Source organism: Chiloscyllium punctatum, chromosome 27, assembly GCF_047496795.1.
Source record: "Chiloscyllium punctatum isolate Juve2018m chromosome 27, sChiPun1.3, whole genome shotgun sequence".
Taxonomy (NCBI): Eukaryota; Metazoa; Chordata; class Chondrichthyes; order Orectolobiformes; family Hemiscylliidae; genus Chiloscyllium; species Chiloscyllium punctatum.
The window spans coordinates 49,561,397-49,584,469 of record NC_092765.1 but is presented as its reverse complement, the minus strand read 5'-3'; positions in this window follow the sequence as shown (position 1 = coordinate 49,584,469).

Genomic DNA, 23,073 nt, shown 5'->3' with positions numbered 1-23,073 from the left:
GTATAGTTGATTGTGTCAAATTCTCTGTTTATTGCATTTACCTACATTTCTTGTTTCACATTGGCTTTTGTATTGGAAATAAATACAGGGATTCCTTTGCCCTGAAACATCTGTCTGCTGCCTTCTTCATTTCACATTCCCTAAATAAATCCTGAGTTAAAGAGCAGGGATTGGGGGTGATTCGAACCCCCAGTTAAAAATCAGAAAATACCAATGCAAATGAGAACCCGATATTTTTGGGGGAGATTCTGGGGAATATACATGTATGTGGAAAGGTAAGGACTGATTAGGGGTAGTCAACATGGACTTGTGTGTGAGAAATCATGTCTGACCAACTTGATTGGGGCGTTTGAAGTAGTAATAAAGAAGATTGATGAAGGCAGAGTGGTGGACGTTGTCTAAATGGGCTTCAGCAAGGTGTTTAGCAAGATTCTACATGGTAAATGGGTTAGCAAGGTTAGATCACATGGATTCTAGGGAGAGTTAGCCATTTGGATACAAAATTGGCTTGATGGTAGGAGACAGAAAGTAGTGGTGAAGGGTTGTTTTTCAGACTGGAAGTCTTTGACCAGCAGTGCGCCACAAGAATCAGTGCTAGGTACATTGCTTTTGGTCACTTACATAAATGATTTGGATATGAATATGGGGGCTATAGTTAGTAGGTTTGAGAATAACACCAAAATCGGTGGTATAGTGGACAGTAAAGAATGTTATCGTAGAGTACAAAGTGACCTTGATCAGATGGGCCAATGGGCTGAGGAGTGGCAGATGAAGTTTAATTTAGATAAATGTGAGGTGTTGAATATTGGTAAGGCAAAGGAGGGCAGGATGTATACACCTAGTGATAGGATCCTTAATAGTGTTGCCAAATAAAGATGCAGGTTCATAGTTCCTTGAAAGGGAGTCACAAGTGGATCGGGCAGTGAAGAAGATGCTCAGTATGCTTGCCTTTAGTAGTCAGTACATTGAGTATAGGAATTGAGATGTCTTGATGCGGCTGTACAGTTTAGGCCGATTTTGGAAAGATTCAGAAAGATTTACAAGGATGTTGCTGTGTTTGCAGAGTTTGAACTGTAGGGAGAGGCTGAATAGGCTAGGGCTATTTTCATTGTAGTGTCAGAGGTTGAGTGGTGACCTGATAGATTTCTATGAAATCACGAGGGGCAATGGACAGGGTGAATATTCAAGGTCTCTTTCCCAGGGTAAGGGAGTCCAAAACTAGAGGACATAGGTTTAAGGTGAGAGGGGAGATATTTAAAAGTGACCTAAGGGGGACCCTTTTCTCACAAAGGATGGTACATGTAAGGAATCAACTGCAAGAAGAAGTGGTGGAGCTGGTCCAATTATAGAATCCCTACAGTGTGGAAACAGGCCATTTGGCCCAACAAATCCATACCGTCTATCCAAAGAGTAACCCACCCAGATCCATTCCCCTATCCTATGGGATAGGGCAGCACTGTGGCAATGGGCGGCACAGTGGCACAATGGTTATCACTGCTACCTCACAGCGCCAGAGACCCGGGTTCAATTCCTGCTTCAGCCAACTGTCTGTGTGGAGTTTGCACATTCTCCCCATGTCTGCGTGGGTTTCCTCCGGGTGCTCCGGTTTCCTCCCACAGTCCAAAAATGTGCAGGTTAAGTGAATTGGCCATGGTAAATTGCCCGTAGTGTTAGGTGAAGGGGTAAATGTAGGAGAATGGGTCTGGGTGGGTTGCGCTTCGGTGTGGACTTGTTGGACCGAAGGGCCTGTTTCCACACTGTAAGTAATCTAATTACTCTACATTCCTCTGAATAATGCATCTAGCCTGCACATCCCTGTGACACTATAGACAATTTAGCTTGGCCAATTCATCCAGCCTGCACATCTTTGGACTGTTGGAGGAAACCAGAACACCTGGAGGAAAGTCATGCAGATGCAGGGAGAATGTGCAAACTCCACACAGACAGTTGCTGAGGCTGGAATTGAACCCAGATCCTTTGGCACTCTGAGGCAGCAGTACTAACCACTGAGCTACTATGCCGCCCAGGACTCCCAGGGAAAAGACTTTGTCTATTTACCTATCCATGCCCCTCATAATTTTGTAAACCTCTATAAGGACACCCCTCAGCCTCCGAAGCTCCAGGGAAAATAGCCCCAACCTGTTCAGCCTCTCCCTATAGCTCAACTCCTCTAACCCTGGCAACATCCTTGTAAATCTTGAATCATTTCAAGTTCCATAACATCTTTCCGATAGGAAGGAAACTAGAATTCCATGCAATATTCCAAAAGTGGCCTAACCAGTGTCCTGTACAGCCACAACATGACCTCCCAACTCCTGTACTCAATACTCTGATCAATAAAGGAAAGCATACCAAACACCTTCATCACCATCCTATCTACCTGCGACTCCACTTTCAAGGAGCTATGAACCTGCACTCCAAGGTCTCCTTGTTCAGCAACACTCCCCAGCACCTTACAATTAATTGTATAACTCTTGCTAAGATTTGCTTTCCCAAAATGCAGCACCTCGCATTTATCTGAATTAAACTCCATCTGCCACTTCTCAGCCCACTGGCCCATTTGGTTAAGATCCTGTTATAATCTGAGGTAACCTTCTTCTCTGTCCACTACACCTCCAATCTTGGTGTCATCTGCAAACTTACTAACTGTACCCCTTATGCTTGCATCCAAATCATTTATGTAAATAATGAAAAGGAGAGGACCCACCACTGATCCTTATGGCACTCCACTGGTCACAGGCCTCCAGTCTGAAAAACAACCCTCCACCACCACCCTCTGTCTTATGCCTTTGAGCCAGTTCTGTATCCAAATGGCTAGTTCTCCCTGTATTCCATGAGATCTAACCTTGCTCACCAGTCTCCCATGGGGAACCTTGTCGAACACCTTAGTCATCTACCACTCTGCCCTCATTGATCCTCTTTGTTACTTCTTCAAGAAACTCAGTCAGGTTTGTGAGACATGATTTCCCATGCACAAAGCCATGTTGACTATCCCGAATCAGTCCTTGCTTTTCCAAATATATGTACATCCTGTCCCTCAGGATTCCCTCCAACAACTTACTGGTCTTGGAATGGGTGCAGAGGAGGTTTACAAAAATGATTCTAGGGATTAAGGGATTGAGAGTGAGCCCAACCTAGAGGCAAGTGGGCCCAGCAGGGAGGAGAGTGGCAAAGGTGGGTACTGCAGATGCTGGAGCTTAGAGTCAAGATTAGTGTGATGCTGGAAAAACACAGCAGGTCAGGCAGCATCTGAGGAGCAGGAAAATCGACGTTTTAGGCACAAGCCCTTCAGGGAAAAGCTCATTCCTGTTGAAGGGCTCTTGCCCGAAATGCTGATTTTCCTGCTCCTCGGATGCTGCCTGAACTGCTGTACTTTTCCAGCACCACTCTAATCTTGATGGAGGAGAGTGGGCCCAGCGTGGAGGAGATCGAGCCCAGCGTGGAGGAGATCGAGCCCAGCGTGGAGGGGAGTGAGCCCAGCGTGGAGGGGAGTGAGCCCAGTGTGGAGGGGAGTGGGCCCAGCATGGAGGGGAGTGAGCCCAGCGTGGAGGAGATCGAGCCCAGTGTGGAGGGGAGTGAGCCCAGCGTGGAGGGGAGTGAGCCCAGCGTGGAGGAGATCGAGCCCAGTGTGGAGGGGAGTGAGCCCAGTGTGGAGGGGAGTGAGCCCAGTGTGGAGGGGAGTGAGACCAGCATGGAGGGGAGTGAGCCCAGTGTGGAGGGGAGTGAGCCCTGTGTGGAGGGGAGTGAGCCCAGTGTGGAGGGGAGTGAGCCCAGTGTGGAGGGGAGTGAGCCCAGCGTGGAGGGGAGTGAGTTCAGCACAAGGGCGAGCAGGCCCAGCGTGGTGGACAGTGGGCTCTTACTTACTTTCCAGGGCGTGCCTGGGCACCGGTATCAGCGCTGGTACATCATTGGGGACAACATCAGCGTGGTAGGCACAGCGGGGAAAGATGGTGCCTCACCATTGGTGACTTCAACATTAATTGGCTCTGCATAGATGGCGGTGAAGTGATTCAGAACCAGCTCAGAAAGTGAACATAGATTGACTTCTGTTTTAGCTGTATCTTTTCATTCTTCTCATATTCTTAAACTATCAAAATGGCACTGTGTCGTGGTGATGAATGAAAGGTTTTCACTGTATTTTATTGTATCGTTCACTGTAAAGTACACATGACAATAAATCAAATCATGTGAAGAGCGGTTGAGGGACTCTGGGTCTGAACTCCATGGAGTTTAGAACAATGAGGGAGAATCTGATGGAGACTGACAGAATACTGAGTGGCCTGCATAGAGTGGACATGGAGAAGATGTTTCCATTAATTGGAGAGACTAGGACCCCAAGGCACTAAGTCTCTGTGGACTTAAAACTGACCCTTTTAGAACTGAGCTGAGGAGGAATTTCTTCAGTCAGAAGGTGGTGACTCTGTGGAACTCATTGTCACAGAGAGCTGTCATTAAATGCTTTTAAGACAGAGATGGATAGTTTCTTGATTGGTAAAGGGATCAAGGGTTCCAGGGAGAAGGCCAGAGAATGGGGTTGAGAAATATGTAAGTCATGATCGAATAGCGGAGCGAACTCAATGGGCCAAATGGCCCAATTCTTTGATATCTTAAGGTCTTACAATCTTATGAAATGGAGTGAGTGTGAGTGAGTGAGTGAGGGTGAGAGTCAGAGCAAGGGTGAGAGAAAGCGAGAGTGAGTGAGTAAAAGTGTGAATGTGAATGAGAAAGTGCAGGTCAGTGAGTTTGTCAGTGTGAGAGAGAGAGAGAGAGAGACAAAGTGAAGGAAAGAGAGTCTGAGAGAGAGGAGTGAGAGAGGGAGTGAGTAAGGAAGAGAGAGTGTGATTGAGAGAGAGATGTGGCAGCCTCATGGATGCTAATACACAAGTAGGTTGCCAACTTGGTCAAACAGCAAGGGATGCTGGGACACATTGGCCAAATGAAATTGTGTAAATTGCAAACCCAGAAACTAAACACTGCACAAATACAGCCCTGTCCACCACTCAACTGGCTGACATCGCAGAGGGGTTAATGGTCCTTAATACAATATCTGACCTGAACTCCTATGTTGATGGGACTTATCGGCAAGGGACTATTACAATGGGTTAGATGAGGAGGAACAGATCATGGTACATTCAGCTCTGTCTGACCCACAGAGAACCAACTGTGGCACCCGGACTAAATGATGTCAACAATCGTAGCCACCACCAGATATGACAGGACAGGTGGGTATCCTTCAGGGGATTTGCGCAAATGTTGTCAAAAAAAGGGCCAACAACTAACTTCCATCGCTGGGTGCCTGCATTTCCAATTTTCCTGAGTATTCGGGGACATGGACTCCTCCTGACTCACTCCTCACAGCTTAGTGGCACATTCTACTGACAGCGGAGCCCAGGTATGGGAAGGATTTGATCTGACTGAGGTCCACCAGACCGAAGCTTGGGCCCTGTGAGAATTACTCTGGCCTGGGAAAAGGAAGTTAAGGAACACAACAAAGGAAAGAAAACAGTTTTACAGTGCAGTCCCCACTACCCACAGCTACCTCCCCCACAGCCTGGAGAAACGAGGGGGAGTAGGGATAGAAACCAATCCTGGAGATCAAAGAATAATTTCCCTCCATACGAGACCCCTGCCCTTAGAATGAGGCAATTCCCACCAGTGAACCCCAACCCCACCACCTGCTATAATTGTGGCCGAACCGGCCATTTTCATTTGGCAATGCCAGGCACATAAGATTCCGACCTGGCAACAGGAAGACTGGGAAGAGAGGCCAGCAGCCGAGGGTACCACCCTGGCAGCAACAACTCGAGCTCTGAGAGGGTCCGGCCCCTCGAACCCCCATGGCCTGTGTCAATGAGATAGAGACCACAATCCCTTCCCTCTAACCAGTGAACCCCATCCCCTCACTCAATGAGACTACATGATGGTGCACACCTACACCGGTCTGGGTGTGTGACACTACACGGGACCACATTGGGAGACCCCTCGTAACAGCTCGAATCAACATGAAGCTCTTTGAGTTCCTTTGGGACACTGGGGAATCCCTGAGAACACTAACCAGCCCCTGATGTGCTGACACAGACCAAAGGCACCGTCACCCTGAGTTGTTACACTGGCCATCTACAGCAGGGAGGTGAGACATACCCAGTACCATTCAGGTTTGGAAATGTAACCTTCCAGCACCTGCTAATCACTCCCCATCAAACCAGATCAGGAGCATACCACAGGGATTGACATCCACACAAATATGCCCTTTCCATACACACTCACACTGAAAGAAGCTGTACTATAGTCAAAGGGGTTTCTGTGCTGTACATCTGTATGACTCTATGACTGTTCATGTGTAAGTAAAGGGTGACTTGATGATGTGATATGGGCTTCTGTGGTGTGTCAGAGAGACCCTAAGGAGAGTGCCCCAAAATAGGGAGTGTCCCATTGTAGAGAAAGTCCCATAACAGATAGTGTCTCTTAATGGCAAGAGATACAGGGTTTTGGAAAGGAGAGAATCTTGTAATTGACAGTGTCCTATAATGGAGAATCTCCCATATTGGAGTGTAGCCCATACTGAAATATAAGGCCCTGCAGTTCTGAGGGAGCCCAGTGAGGACGCTCTTTATGAGACATTGGTTCGTTAGATAATGAAAGCAGTGACAATTGGGGCAGGTTCAGTGATATCAGAGGATGTCTGAACTGTTGCTGTGGAATGTTTCAGCCTGATTAAAATGGTGGGAGCAGCATGCTGCACTGTCGCTGAGCTGTTTGTGATCCAGCATCACCTCCCACCTCCAATATCTCACCCTCACCTCACCCCTGAAATACTAACCTTTCCTACCATCTGTTCTTCCCATTCACCCACTCACTGATGCAAGGCACCTTAGCACCTTGATAGCCTGTCCCAACCTGGCCCAGCCCCTTGATTGACCCCAGCACCCTGCGACTGGGCCAAAGACAGCCTCCCTTTGACTGTCAGGCAGGACCATTTCGCTGTAGGTTTCTTGCGTAAATTGCTGCTACACCCTCCAGGTGTGGCCTTAATGCAACGTGGGGCTATACACTAACATGTCCAATCCTTGACTGTTCATTGAATGCATACCTGACAAGCTGCCTAGCATCGTGTCTGCACTGAAAGACAGGGAAAGGCCAGACAGAGGCACTGTCAGCATCCAAGTGAAGTAAGCACTGAGAAACCATAGCAAAATACCTAAAATGCAGCCAGCTCCCTTGCATGAGATGGGAGTATCAACAGCACCTTCTTTTCCACATGTAACAGAGCCTGCGAAAGCTGCATCAAACTTTTAGCCACCTAGAGTCTAACCTTGAGAGTGGAAGAGAGACATCCTTGTCTACAAGGGACCACCAATGAAAAGTTTCTATGGACCAAAGCATTGCACAAAAGAAGAAGTTCTGAATTCCTTTATTATGGAAATTTATTTTTCTTGTGAAACCTGTAAGTGGGATAATCAGTGGCTTGCATTCAGTTGGTATGCACACTGTTGCACTTCCTCACATTGACTGTACAGGCTGGTAATGCCTTACGATACCTGAGCTGACACACTGGCACTCTGTGTTTTGGGGGTGGGCTTTCTCTGATGTGAGCAAGTGAATGTTCGAACCATATCTTGTTTTTAAATGTCTCAGCAGTGTAAAGATTTTGTTGATGACTTGTCTCAAATCCTCCTGCTAAATGCCTTTCCATAGGATACAAGCTGAGGTGTAACAGTAAGGTGAAGGGTAAAATTTGGTGTAGCTTTGAGAGCTGAAATGTTGAATTAAGAAAATGACATCAAAAACAGACCAACTGAGAACATCGGCAGTAGCAGTCCGAGGGATCTCCAAGAGAAAACTGGTCACATGAAGTTTAACTAGATTAGATTAGATTAGATTACTTACAGTGTGGAAACAGGCCCTTCAGCCCAACAAGTCCACACCGCCCCGCCGAAGCGCAACCCACCCATACCCCTACATTTACCCCTAACACTACGGGCAATTTAGCATGGCCAATTCACCTGACCTGCACATCTTTGGACTGTGGGAGGAAACCGGAGCACCCGGAGGAAACCCACGCAGACACGGGGAGAACGTGCAAACTCCACACAGTCAGTCGCCTGAGGCGGGAATTGAACCTGGGTCTCTGGCGCTGTGAGGCAGCAGTGCTAACCACTGTGCCACCGTGCCGCCCAAAACTACTAGGGCTCCTTTCCACCATATCATCATGAATGTCAAGTTGTTCTTGAATAATTGAAAAAATGAATTGAAGACTGCACACCTCTGGCCAAGCAGGTAACTTCCTGTGCTTTTGATAATATGAGAACTTCTACAACACAAACAATGTAAACAGTCAACAACGTCACAGATAAAATAACCTTGAGGTTACTTCTGAGTGTAATGTTGCATATAAACCAGTGCTAACATGTATGGAGATGCACAATGCTGGATTTAGAGGTTTTAGCTGGGTCAAGCTGATGGTATGTTACAGACCAAAGGGTTTGGGAAACTAATACTTGTCAGCTGGCGAGTAGTTCTCTGCACAGTGAAGCACAGATTTGGGAACTACTGTCTTGTGTGCTAGACTCTTCATTATTTTCGCTAGGCTTTCCACCCAATGCTTATAATTCTTTGTTGAGAGGCAAACACAGACAATATTGTGATGAACATCTGCAATATAAAGCTGGACACTTAACTGCAACCTTACCGGCTAGGTGACCGTTGTCCAAGGACTACGGCTTTTGGCTTGTATTTCTGGGATTGTAGCGACATAGTTTAAACAGGAGCATTTCAAATTTCCATTTTTTATATTTATTGTATGGAACTAATCATCCAGAGCTTTAGATTAGGTTCCCTACAGTGTGGAAACAGGGCTTTGGCCCAACAAGTCCTCACCGACCCTCCGAAGAGTAACCCACCCAGACCCATTCCCCTTTGGCTAATGTACCTAACACTATGGGCAATTTAGAATGGCCAATTCGCCTGACCTGCACGTCTTTGGACTGTGGGAGGAAACTGGAGCCCCAGAGGAAACCCACGCAGACACGGGGAGAATGTGCCAGCTCCACACAGACAGTCGCCCAAGGCTGGAATCGAACCTGGGTCTCTGGTGCTGTGAGGCAGCAGTGCTAACCACTGAGCCAATGTGAATTGGCTTCTTCTAATGCATCCTATTATGAAGATTGCAGAGGAAAGAGGGTGGGAGCTGTCAATAATGGGCTTTTCAATAGTGGAAGACAAAATGCCAGCAATACTGAAATAAGAACATAACCAATTCAGCTCAGGTAGGATCCGTGGAGAGAAACAGAATTAATGTTTCAGGTTGGCGACATTTCATATTTTTAGCTCTGGCTATTCATGGGTTACAATAGAGATCTTTAATTGTGATTTCCCCGTAGTAAAGGCTTTGATTAGGAAGAGATAGGGAATGAAATATACGAAGCAGTGTGTTCCAGGAGGAAATTATTGGATAAAAGCAACAGAAATCTAATCTAGGATTACTGTTTCAAAATCATCTGCTGAAAACTTATGACTTGACAGTTTTATTTTAGTGTTTGTTGCAAAACTCTTTTTTTTTCAAAATTGGCCAGATGCGAACCATTGTGCAGCCCTCCCTTCACCTCTGTCCAGCTTGTGGATTCTTCTTATTCCATGTTTTTCATACTTAGCCTTCAATTGTCCCAATTTAAAAATAATTTTAATTTTTACTCCCCATCACTAGCACAACTCTGACTATTAAAGTCACTTTCGTGATGGATTATGTCTTCGTGCCTCACTGTGTAAACAATGTGTTGTGCTGTGCTGTTCTGGGACACAATTCGGTTTACATGTCTGATATTTGTTCATCAGTATATTTACATCATGCATTTCCTCACGTTTGTTACCTCAGGTGTAACAATCACTTCAACAAAAGAACTGACCCATCAATAAACACACAATTTCACATTTGAAATTTCAGTGAACTGTGTCTTTTCACGGGTTGTGGGCCTACAGCCTTCCATTGAAGGTCAGGCAATGTAAACATTTTTGTCATAGGAACATGGTTAAATTCTCATTGCGCAGATTAGTGAAGTTTTCACCATGTGCCTTTTCCTTTTTCCTATCTGTTAATATTCAGACGAGGTTTACCAAGTCCCATACTGAACACTGTCCCGTTACAGAGAGTGAAGTGATTATATTGAGGTCACCCAGCTGGAACCCACAGAGTATGAGTTCCTTGATTGGTGCTGCTGATCTGGTCCAATCAGGGAGCCCTGGGTGACAGATATAAACAGGAGTGACAGATATCCCTGTTACTCTGAGAGCTGGCTCTGAGAGAGGGGATACTAAAGTCAAGGGAAAATAACGGGTGACTTGGTGATAGAATATCAGCCTCTGTGGAGTAAGTTACTTCAGTACCGGTCTCTTTAACAGAAATGTGCCACATATAACAATCTTGATACTGTTCTTTCATCCAAAAGTCAAAAGTCAAATGTTTTGCCCATGGCATCTTAATAGCTTGTTTCATCTGATATTTAAAAATATTAGCCAAATGTTTGTAATGTAGTGTGCCTGAGTGTCTGTTTTCATGTTATTTTTAAACATTGGGCAGTAAGATTTTACCAGAGCTCCACAATCAGGTATAATGATAATTAATAAGACAGTCCCACTGAGAGAAAATGACAGGGAAAAAGTAGCAGAGCATCAAATGGGAGTGACTTACCTGAGCTGGAATTATATGAATATGTCCAGTAGAAGGAATGTGTCAATGAAATTAAATAACTAAGAGCATTCCCTTGAAGAAATCTGAGCCCTTGTGTTTGAGTTGTCTTTTGAGAGACCTGAATTAGGTGGTTTGGAACATTGTGACCAAGTGGTGAGGGTTGCAATTCTTAGAAAGAGCACCTGAAAGTCAAAAATATATGGTGTGATTTCAGGATGCCAGAGTAAGTGTGCAGGTGTAATTGTTACACCGGAAGTAACTAGCATGAGGAAATACGTGGTGAAAATACTCTGATGAACAGGTCTCAGACGTGTGAACCCAGTTGTGTCCTGGAACAGCACAACACATCATTTATACAAGAAGGCACTGAGACATAACCCATACAGAAACTGACTTTGAAACAAACAAAGTTGTGCGGGTGATGGGGAGTAAAAATTAAAGTTAAACTATTTTTGTTTTGGGACAATTGAAGGCTAAGGATGGAAAACACTGAAAAAGAAAAACCCACAAGGCAGATACAGGTGAAGGGAGGGCTGGAGAATCTTCCCAGGCTGTGCATAAACTGGTGCTGTGATTGTAAAATTGCAGAAGCAAAGCAATAACAGTAAGACCAAGGGAGGAGATAGCGACCTCATTTGGAAGCCTGCTTTCTGTTTCCAACTGACTGAGACAACTATGAGAGGAATTTCCATCTCTGACGTCACAGCGCTGAGGGGTAATGTTTCCACGGCCTGCTCCTCATTGGGCCACCCAATTGCCTCGTATCTCCAAACTACAGATCAATGCTAGATTGGACCTGTACCTGGGAAAGAAACATTGGGTTAAAATGGTGGAGCTGAACCAAGGAGTAGAAGAAGATATTGAAAACCTATGATGTGTGCCTGGTATCACATGTCAATCACATGGCTTGTTCGAAGATGTTGTTAGATGCTCAAAGTTTGATATTAACAGTTTCCTTACATCAGCCCAAGTGAAGAACAAAGACAGTTGCCATCAAAAGCTACCACCGAGACTGAGATATCTGGGACAAGGGGTTGGGACCTACAGCTAAACCTCCATTCTACACAACAACTTCAGGATCAGTGAAACATTCTTAGCTGTCGCAAGTTATATACTTCCTTTCTTTACCCAATTAACTGATGCATTACCATCTAACTGTGCTCCTTAACAAATCCAGTAAGCAATTAGAAAACTGCTACACATTGTCTCCTGCCCACATTAGATAACTGTAATCATGAAACCCCTGCAATCCTCACTGTCATCCACACAGCTTGCAAGAAGCCTGTAACAATTGGACAGTTGTAGATCCTGAGGCTCCTCAGTCACAACCCTCTAAGTCCCCCTTCTGCTTCACCTGCAGCTACATCCTCCTGCCCCTCGTCATAAACCATATTTGAATGATCTAGTCTCTGGGCTGTGCCTGTCACCTGGAGCAACGTTTCCAGGTAACTTTCCCCTTCCCCAGTGCAGCTCAGACTTTGACTCTGACCCAAAGTTCCTCAAGCTGCAAACACCTACTACACAGGAATTTTTATATAGTTTTCTTTTATTGAAAGAGAATTTTTAATAAAATTGCAGAAAAAATTACATTACAATATCGACAAAACAATGAGAGAAAAAAAAATTATACGTATATAACAGCAAAAGAGGTTTAAAAAAAGGCCACTACAACACAATCAAAACACAGCTATACGCTAGTGCAAAAAAGGCAGATCAATAAAGGTAATTAATTAATAAATAAATAAAACAGCTCAGCCCAACAAAACATTAGCTCCCAACCTCCGAGAGCCCGAAGTGTTACACATGATTTTATTCAAAATTCTTCCTTCAAGGACATCAAGCACACTAGATCAGACAGTCATGGCTATACAAGAGTCTGAGTTAAAATAGCAGATAAATCTACATCCAAATAGTCCAGAAAAGGCTGCCATATCCTATAAAAATTTTCAGTTTTCTGGTGTATCATTTTGATAACAAGTCCAGAGGAATATGTTCCATGATATGCCTATGTCAAACTGACAGACCCAGGGATGGGGTGGGGGGATGTGGGAGGTTTCAGAGGTCCACTCCATTAGTATATTTTTCCTTGCACAGAAACCAAGAATATTAAAAGAAATTTGTTCCCATGAGCATCCAGAGGGGATAATTTGGGTAGGCCCAGGAGGAGAGAGATAGGGTCCATCTTAACATGGACCCCCAAGACCTTGTCTATAACTCCTGCCATAGCACACCAGTACATATGGAGCCAGTGGCAAAACCATAAACAATGAGTGAGAGTGCTAATGCTTATTTTACACTTCGGACCTAATGAAGACACTCCTGCCTTAAATTTTGAGAGATGGTCTGGGACCAGATGGGCCCTATGCAAAATCTTTAGCTGCATGATGGCATGGGTCCTATTACGGATTGAAATCTTCCTTGCGTTCTTCTACATGCCATCCCCATGTCTCCAGAGAGATCTCAACCCCTAATTCTCTCTTCCAGATCCCACAAAGCAACTCAATGTCTTCTGAAAGATCACCTCCTAACATATGATAAAGAGTGCTAATTGAGGGAGTACGTTTAGCACAAAGCACTCTCTTCTCCATGACAGATCTGCAGGGGTCAGTCCCTCTTTGAACAAAATCCCTAACCTGAGAAATGTGAAAAAGATGTCTGCTAGTTAAACCATATTTACAGGTCGTTTGGTCAAAGGACATCATTATTTCATCTCCAAATAAATCGCCCAAACAGAAGATTCCCCGAGCTTAAATCTGGGCTCCATTATCCCAAGCTTAACACCTAACATAATAGCTATAGGGGTAAGAAAGGACGTTTTGGATGTATTAGCCTCCTTCTGCTGCATTGCCCTCCATGCCTTAACAGTATTAATAATTATTGGATTACAGCAAAATTCCGTGACTGTCTTCAATTTATCTAAAAAACAGCAAGCTAATGAGGGGACATTTTGCCTGGGAGGCGTCAATTTACAGCCATATTGACTTCGGTCTTTACAAGCCCTGTCACTAACAAAAGATAGAAGGGAACTTAATTGGTATCTTTTAATATCCAAGAAGTCCACTCTCCCCCACCCCTGAGGCAACTGCAATTTAGCCAGCTTGACACGGGGTCGCCTGTAGCGTCAAATAAAGGAGCTAAACCATCCATTAAGTCTCTGGAATGTTTGCCGAGGGAAAATTAAGGGGAGCATTTGTATAGGGCATAATAAAAGGGGTGGGGGGGACATTAATTTTGATAAGAGCTATCTGACCTAGTCAGGATATTGGAAGGGCCTCCCATCGCTGAAATTCTTGCTTAACCCTGTCGAGCAAATGATCAAAGACAGGAATAACAAAGATGCCTAAAGAAAGGCAGCCTTCCTGTGACCATTTAAAAAGGAACTGTGATTCACCCTTCAACTCAAATACTCACCTAAGACCCCCCCCCCATAGAGGTAGTGTCTGATTTTGAGAAATTAATCTTATAATCCGAAAAGGAGCCAAATGAATTGGTGCATTGTATCAGATGGGACAACTGGGTTCGACAGGAAAACAAGAACATCATTGGCGTATCATGAGATCTTAAATGATTTAGATCCTACCTTCGGAACGGCTGTATTAGGATCCTTACTGAACACGTCAGCCAGCAGTTCAATCACCAATGTGAAGAGTAATAGTGAGAGGGGACAAGCTTGCCGACTGCCCCTATAGATATTAAGATTATTAGACCTCACACCGTTGGTGAGAACTGCCGCCAGAGGATCAGCATAAGGGGCCCTCCCCCATCTAATAAAAACCACCCCCAATCCAAATCACTCAAGGGTACAGAAACGTAATGGCCACTTGACCCGATTCAATGCCTTTTCTGCATCGAAGGAGATCACTAATCCCTGAACCGATTGCCGCTGACAAGCCTGAATCCTATTGAGCAACCTCCTGACATTATTAGAAGATCTATGGCCTATTGTGAAGCCAGTCTGGTCGCCCTTAACATAAAAGGGCAGCACAGCTTCCAATCTTAACGCAAGGACCTTAGATAAAGTTTTAAACTCAGAGTTCAAAAGTGAGATGGGCCTGTAGAAGGCTTCCCTTTCTTGAGGATGAGAGAAATATTAGCCTCCCTCAGGGATGGCAGGAGACGATTTGTGACTACATGAGTAATTATACATATCTAACATTGGTCCTGACAGTATACTCATAAATTCTTTGTAAAACTTGCTAGGGAGACTATCAGGGCCAGGTGCCTTCCCACTCTGCATCTGTTTCACAGCCTCCCGTAGCTCTTGTACTATTAGGGGGGGCACATTAAGGACAGACGCCTGTTCAGAAGTAACACTTGGAGTAGCCAGGCTCTTAAAGAAAGATCCATCTCAGCCCATCCATCCTCTCAATGTTCAGATTGGTATAGTTTTGAGTAGAATTCCCAAGAATGCTGCATTGATATTTTTAGAATCCCAAGGGACCATGCCACACCCATCCCTGATTGAGGTGATGGATTGCAGAGGGGGTGGGGCATTCTTTCTCCTGGCATGATATGTTAGATACCCGCCCAGCTTGTCACCATGTTCAAACAATCCTTGCTTTGTGAAGGAAAGTTCCTTCTATGCTGTCCATGTAAGAGCGGAATTCAAGGTGGACTGAAGAGCCGTAACCCACTGCAGCTTAACCACTGACGGCTTGTCAAAATACACCTTTACAGCGGTCTTTAACTGCACCTCGAGCAGGCGTTGTTGCTCCACTCTCTGTCGTTTCTGGCTGGCAGACTAAGAAATGATCAACTCTCTGCTATAAGCCTAAGTTTTCTCCCAAAGGATAGATGGTAGCTGAATTGATGGATAAAAATATCTTATATTCCTTGAGAAACTATTCAATGAACTTATTGTCCCATAACCTCAGTCTCCAAATATTTCCAATTATACAGGATGTTAGGAAGAAAGATGTGTTGGGCATTTTGAAAAACTTGAGGATAGACAAGTCCCACGGGCCTGACGGGATATATCCTAGGATTATGTGGGAAGCAAGAGAGGAAATTGCAGAAACGTTGGCAATAAACTTTTCGTCTTCACTGTCAACGGGGGTGGTACCAGGGAACTGGAGAGTGGTGAATGTTGTGCCCCTGTTCAAAAAAGGGAATACGGATAACCCCGGGAATTACAGGCCAGTTAGTCTTACGTCGGTGGTAGGCAAAGTAATGGAAAGGGTACTGAGGGATAGGATTTATGAGTATCTGGAAAGACACTGCTTGATTAGGGACAGCCAGCACGGACTTGTGAAGGGTAAGTCTTGCCTTACAAGTCTTATTGAATTCTTTGAGGAGGTGACCAAGCATGTGGATGAGGGTAGAGCAGTGGATGTAGTGTACATGGATTTTAGTAAGGCATTTGATAAGGTTCCCCATGGTAGGCTTATGCGGAAAGTCAGGAGGCATGGGATAGTGGGAAACTTGGCCAGTTGGATAGAGAACCGGCTAACCGGTCAAAGTCAGAGAGTGGTGGTAGATGGTAAATATTCAGCCTGGAGCCCAGTTACAAGTGGAGTTCCACAGGGATCAGTTCTGAGTCCTCTGCTGTTTGTAATTTTTATTAATGACTTGGAAAAAGGAGTCGAAGGGTGGGTCAGTAAATTTGCAGATGATACGAAGATTGGTGAAGTTGTGGATAGTGAGGAGGGCTGTTGTTGGCTGCAAAGGGACTTAGATATGATGCAGAGCTGGGCTGAGGAGTGGCAGATGGAGTTCAACCCTGTCAAGTGTGAGGTTGTCCATTTTGGAAGGACAAATAAGAATGCGGAATATAGGGTTAATGGTAGGGTTCTTAGTCAGGTGGAGGAACAGAGGGATCTTGGAGTCTATGTTCATAGATCTTTGAAAGTTGCCACTCAGGTGGATAGATCTTGTAAGAAGGCCTATGGTGTATTAGCGTTCATTAGCAGAGGGATTGAATTCAAGAGTCGTGAGATGATGTTGCAGCTGTACAGGACCTTGGTAAGGCCACATTTGGAGTACTGTGTGCAGTTCTGGTCGCCTCACTTTAGGAAAGATATGGAAGCTTTGGAGAGGGTGCAGAGGAGATTTACCAGGATGTTGCCTGGAATGGCGAATAGGTTGTACGAGGATAGGTTGAGAGTGCTAGGCCTTTTCTCATTGGAACGGCGAAGGATGAGGGGTGACTTGTTAGAGGTTTATAAAATGATCAGGGGAATAGATAGAGTAGACAGTCAGAAACTTTTTCCCCGGGTACAACAGAGTGTTACAAGGGGACATAAATTTAAGCTGAAGGGTGGAAGGTATAAGGGGGATGTCAGGGGTAAGTTCTTTACCCAGAGAGTGGTGGGGGCATGGAATGCGCTGCCTGTGGGAGTGGCAGAGTCAGAATCATTGGTGACCTTTAAGAGGCAATTGGATAGGTACATGGATAGGTGCTTAAGTTAGGACAAATGTTTGGCACAACATTGTGGGCCAAAGGGCCTGTGCTGTGCTGTATTGTTCTATGTTCTATGTTGCTGAATCCAAGCATAGTGCAGAGGTTAAGAAGAGATGAATTCTGATATGACACTTGTGTGGATTAGAGAAAATCGTAAAGTCCCTGCAGGGGGGTGAAGACACCATTAGGCAATTAAAGTCTCCCCCTATAATAATCTGCCATGGTGCGAGAGGCATCCATTTGGAGAATGTGTCTATCAAAAACTTCAGGGGGTGCGCTAGGGGATAATAAACATTCAAGATACCATACTCTTTTCCATGTATTGAGGCTTTGAGAATAATAAACCACCCATACGCATCTTTAATCTGCTCTGGCAACTTAAATGGAAGATTATTCCTAATGATTATGACCACTCCCCTGCTCCTGGTATTGAAGGAAGGGAAGTACACCCGATCAAATCCATCCTGTTGGAATTTCTAATATCCTTTATCATTGAGGTGAGTCTCCTGTAAAAAGGTCATGTGAACCCTCTCCTTTCTAAGACTGGAAAACACCTTTTTCCATTTAATTGGCGAATGGATCCCTCTGACATTTCAGGTACACTATTTGAGTTCACAATTAACCATGGCTTTCTATAGCATTATTTAATCTCCAAAAAGGAAAAACTCAACTTATCAACTGCTAAGCATAAACAAAAAAGATTGACAAAACCTAAAAGATTCATAAGCTAAAACTACTACACCTAACATCCTAATAACTACATATAACAAAAAAAACTAAACCATATACAGCACACTTAACAAGGGGCTGTATCCCCTGACCACAAGGCACTTATATATCCCAACAATACCTTCATATCTCCTTCCAGCTTGAGCCGCATCCCAGACTCAGGCCAAAAACAAGGAGAAAAGTAAATAAAACATCTTAACAAGGAAGTTAAAAGTAGATACTCTACCCATCTCCAAACATGCATTATCACTCATTAATATCAGAAAGAGTAAAGGGTTCAGCAACATCTTCTTGTTGCTGAAACCTATTGTCCACATACTTTAAGTCAATTTTGAAGTGTCCAAAAAATGTTTCACTTTTTTCAAGGAGTCAAAAAACGCACAGACCAATCATATGTAAAATGAAGCACCACTGTGTACCTTAGGGAATACTGGATACCAAGGTCTCTCACTTTACTCTTACCTTCATCAAGGTCTACCTTTCCCGAATCAGAACTGCAGAGAAGTCTTGGAAAACTTAGCCTTGGAGCCTTGGAGCCTGTGGGTTGTGTCCCTTGACCCTTGACTCTGGAGGCTTCCATAACTTTGACTTTGTCCCTGTAGCTGTGGAGTCGCACTAGGACCACGCAAGGACACTGGTCTAAGCTAGGCTTGCGCATCGTAACTTGATGGGCCCTTTCCACTTTCACCCAGTCCAACACGGTCTCCAGGCCCAGAAATTGTGGTAGCCAGCTTTCAAAGAAGCTTACTGGCTGGTCGACCTCTGCTCTCTCTGGTAGCCCCACCACGTGAACGTTCTTCCTCCTACCTCTGTTTTCCAGGTGGTTGACATACTCCTGTAAGGTAAGTACCCGCCTCTCCAGTACTCAAATCCATTCTTTTGTAGAATCAATCTCAATTCTTGAAGCCATGGCCCTCCTTTCAACCTCCTCCATTTGGTGCCCTAGGCCTTCCAGCTGCTCCTCGTGCTTTTGGAGCATGGCTGTGACCAGGTCGAGTCTGGCGCAGAATGTTTCGTCAATCGACGACTCAATCATTGCTTGGAGTTTCACAAATTCTGTAGCCAGGGCCTGGTGAGTGAGTGACTCCGGTGGGCTGGCAGAGGGAGCTACAGCTTCAGCCGCCGAAGTGCCCAACTGCTCCTGTGAATGTCCTGTGTGTTCGGACTTGCTGGGGCCTTTATCTTCCATCATGTTTCTTTAGTTAAGCAAACCTTATGATAGAATTTGTGTAAGTTCTATAGGTTCAGAAGCTTTTTAAAAACTGAATTTTCATAGGAGTAATTTAACTGGGGAGGTGAGAGTGCCACTTTGCCTGAACTGGAATGCAGACCTCAGCAAAGCAGACCTCTCAGATGGCCGCCATCTTGGACCCCCCAGTACACAGGTATTTGCTCTGGATCATCTTGCTGTTCAGCAACTCCCACATGCTGCAGTAACAACACATCACCAGTCCTATCATCACCATTTTTGACTAAATTAATAAATAATTGTTTAGATCACCTTTATTGTCATTAGTTAATTTATTAAAAATCACCAGTAGCGATGTTATACTCAACATGTTGTTGTTTTAAAGAAGAGAGAAGCAAAACACTGGCGATCTTGATAACAAACGGAAGACCTGACCTTTACTTTAAAGTCCCCAAGTATTCATTAACCCTATTGACCAATCAGCTGTTTTCCCTGCACTGGTGTCACATTCCGCATCGTGACATCACTCCCCCTCTAGTTCCACTGCAGGTTGGCCTCTTGATTCACGCCTTTTATTGTCTCCTGCTCACCCCCCCCCCCCCCCCCCCCCCCCCGCTCTGAAGAGCTTACTTCTTTTTGTAACCTTCCGTTAAAACACTCCTCACTCCCTTTTCACCCTATTCACACTTTGATCCAAGTTCCCAGTTTCACACACTCGGCCTTTGTCTCAGGCAGGCTCTCCGTTCCCATTGGCCGTGCTCCCTCCTCACGTTAGCAGACACCTTCTCTATTATCTCCCCAGCTGACATGCAGCTCACTTCACTCAAATCAGCAGGCCTGAAAGGAGCCACAAATATCTTTGGCAGAGAGGATTCAGGAAAATCCCAAGGAGTTGAAGCAAATATAAGAGTAAGATGGTAGCTAGGGAAAGAATATGTCCACTCAAGGAATTAATGCATGGAACCAGGTAGAAGTGGATGAGACCCTTGATGAATTCTTTACACTGGCTTAGTCATAGAACACAGAGAGTAATGGTGAAAGGGTATTTTTCAGGTTGGAGATCAGCAACCAGTAGTGTTCCGCAGGATCCCTGCTGTTGGTAATATATATAAATTATATTGAGGAGAATGTAGGTGGCCAGATTAATAAGTGTGCTGACGACACAAAGATTGGGGGAGCTGGGCTGAGCACACTGAGGACGATTGCCAGAGGATATAGACAGGCTGGAGATTTGGCAGTGAAATGGCCCTGGAGTTTAAACAGAAGAAATGCAAGGTGATGCATTTTGGGACATCTAATGCAGGAGGGACGTATATAATAAATGGCAGAACACTTAATGGTATCAATAATTTCAGGGATCTAGGCTTACAGGTCACAGCTCCCTAAAAGTGGCAACACAAATGGATTAGGTGGTCAAGAAGGCATTTGACATGCTTGTCTTCATCAGTCAGGGCATAGAGTATAAACATTGGCGAGATATGTTGTAGTATCAAACTTTAGTTTGGCCATGTTTGGAATATTGTGTACAATTCTGGTCGCCACACACCCAGAAGGATGTGAAGGCTTTGGAGGTTTATGAGGATGTTGCCTGGCTTGGAGGACATTAGCTATAAGAAGAGATTGGAAAAACCTGGTTTGTTTCGCTTGATAGAAGTTTATAAAATTATGAAAGGCATGAGTAGAAAGAATAGCCAGAAGCTTTTTCCCAGGGTCGAAAATGTCAATTAATTGGGAACATAGGTTTAAGGTAAAAAGGGATAACTTTAAAGGAGATTTAAGAGGCCGGTTTATTACACAGAGGGTTGTAAATACGTGGAATGTGTTGCCAGAGGAGGTGGTGGGGGTCGATATAATAGCTCTCCGAACTCAATAGTGAGTTCAATCATTTTCGGGCCTGAACTCTCCCAGGTCCTCGTCCCTATCCCACACACCAGGCTTGTTATCATAGTCTTCCATTACATACAACCTAACGTTAGCTGTTAACAGTCTTCATTAACAACTAATCACTCAGATAGCCAGATCGTTATCGACTCCTTTGTGTGTACAACTGTTCTTGTCTGTCTTTGGGCTCTCTCCCTACCTATCATTTATTCGTTTACCCCTCCCTCACCCTATCTTCCGCATATAAACCAACATTTTCCTAGCTACCATCAGTTCTGAAGAAGGGGCACCAGATCCGGAACATTAACTTTAATGTCTCTTCACGGATGCTGCCAGACCTACTGAGCTTTTCCAGTAATTTCTGTTCTTGTCTCTGATTTGCAGCATCCGCAGTTCCTTTGGTTTTCAACGTGGATACAATAGGAATGTTTAAGAGGCATTTTGAGAGATATATGAAGAGGCAGGGAATAGTGGGACACAGACGCCACAGAGGCAGAAGGTTCTCATTTAGAAAGGTATCATATATTGGCACAGTTTTGGTGGGCCGAAGGGCCTGATCCTGTGCTTTTCTTTCATTTCATGCTTTGTCAAAGCTCTCCTAAAATATGTATGGATCATATCTGCTGCCTTCCCTTCATCAAACTTCCCTCTTACTTATCCAAAAATTCAATTTGTTTGTGCTGGTTTGTACCTTAGCTGAAACTTTCTAAGTGCACATTACTCATGTTCCCCATAAATCCATACCACTCTCCAGCCAGTCTTCAGGAACAATGAATGTTACTCCTTTCAGGCTAATGTGCCAACTGGAGCATTTCCCATACAGGAGGCTGTTTGCCTCGAGAGAGTGTTCAGTTCTGTAATCTCACTCGTTTGGGGATCTCGCTGGTGTCTGCGCACACTGAGCAGCTGTGTAAAACTCGACTTTGTGGTTCAAACATGGCTTCCCCAGAGATCGACCAATGATGAATCTGTCACCAAAATACCTTCCAGGTGGTAGCTGGATTACAATAATTCTTTGAAAAACACTTTCAAAATTGTCAGGTTCTTTTAAGTTATTGGCCAAATTCCACACAGATCTTGCATTCCATCAATGTAATTATTTACCTACAATCTCTCAGAGTTGAAAAGGGTGGGGTTGGAAAAGCACAGCAGGTAAGGTAGCATCTGAGGAGCAGGAGAGTCGACGTTTTGGGCATAAGCCCTTCATCAGGAGGGGCTGATGAAGAGCATATGCCCAAAATGTCAATTCTCTTGCTTCTCGGATGCTACCTTACCTGCTGTGCTTTTCCAACCCCACCCTTTTCAACTCTGATTCTCCAGCATCTGCAGGCCTCACTTTCTCCTAGTTGTTGCAATCTCTCAGAGTCTCATTTGTCTAGTTAGATATGTTGTCCAAAAATATTGGTATGTTTTCAAGAAAAGTAAGTTTTTGGACAACATTGATCTCAAAGTAAACAGCATGATGATATCGTGGAAGGAGAAACAGGTGACAGTAGATTATTATCTCATTTGCATGTGTTGCGAAGTTGACGTGTGAAACATTGTACTATTGTTAATTAGGTCGAGAGTGTAGTGCTGGAAAAGCACAGCAGGTCTGGCAGCATCTGAGGAACAGGAGAGTCGATGTTTCTGGCATAAGCCCGACATCAAGAGTGTTTCTGATGAAGGGCCTATGCCTGAAACGTCGATTCTCCTCCTCCTCAGATGCTGCCTGACCTGCTGTCCTTTTCCAGCACCACACTCTCGACTCTAATCGCTAGCGTCTGCAGTCCATACTTTCTCCTGTTGTTAAATGGGGAAAGTATTGTGTGGTCCCCATAAAAGACGATGTTTTCTCGGTACTTCAAATTAAAATGAATGCCTGTCAGCTGCTTTAATGTTTGTAGGAACAGGGAGAGCCCAAACTGAAACATTTTGGATCAAAAGGCTAAGCATCAGTTTTTATCAAGGACAACAGTCTTTTTAAATTTAGATAATCAATTTAAACCAGTCCCTTAGCTATCAAAAACCTATTACATTTAAATCTGATGGTTTTGACAACCTAGGACCAATTGGATTGTAAAAATATTTATACATCATCAAGTGTATAAAAGATGAGGGTGTTTGGAAAATTGGGAAAGAGCCAACTGTTATCTGCTAGGAAATAATAGCTCTCAGTTTTTAGAGAAAGCATCATCTATCTACCATGAC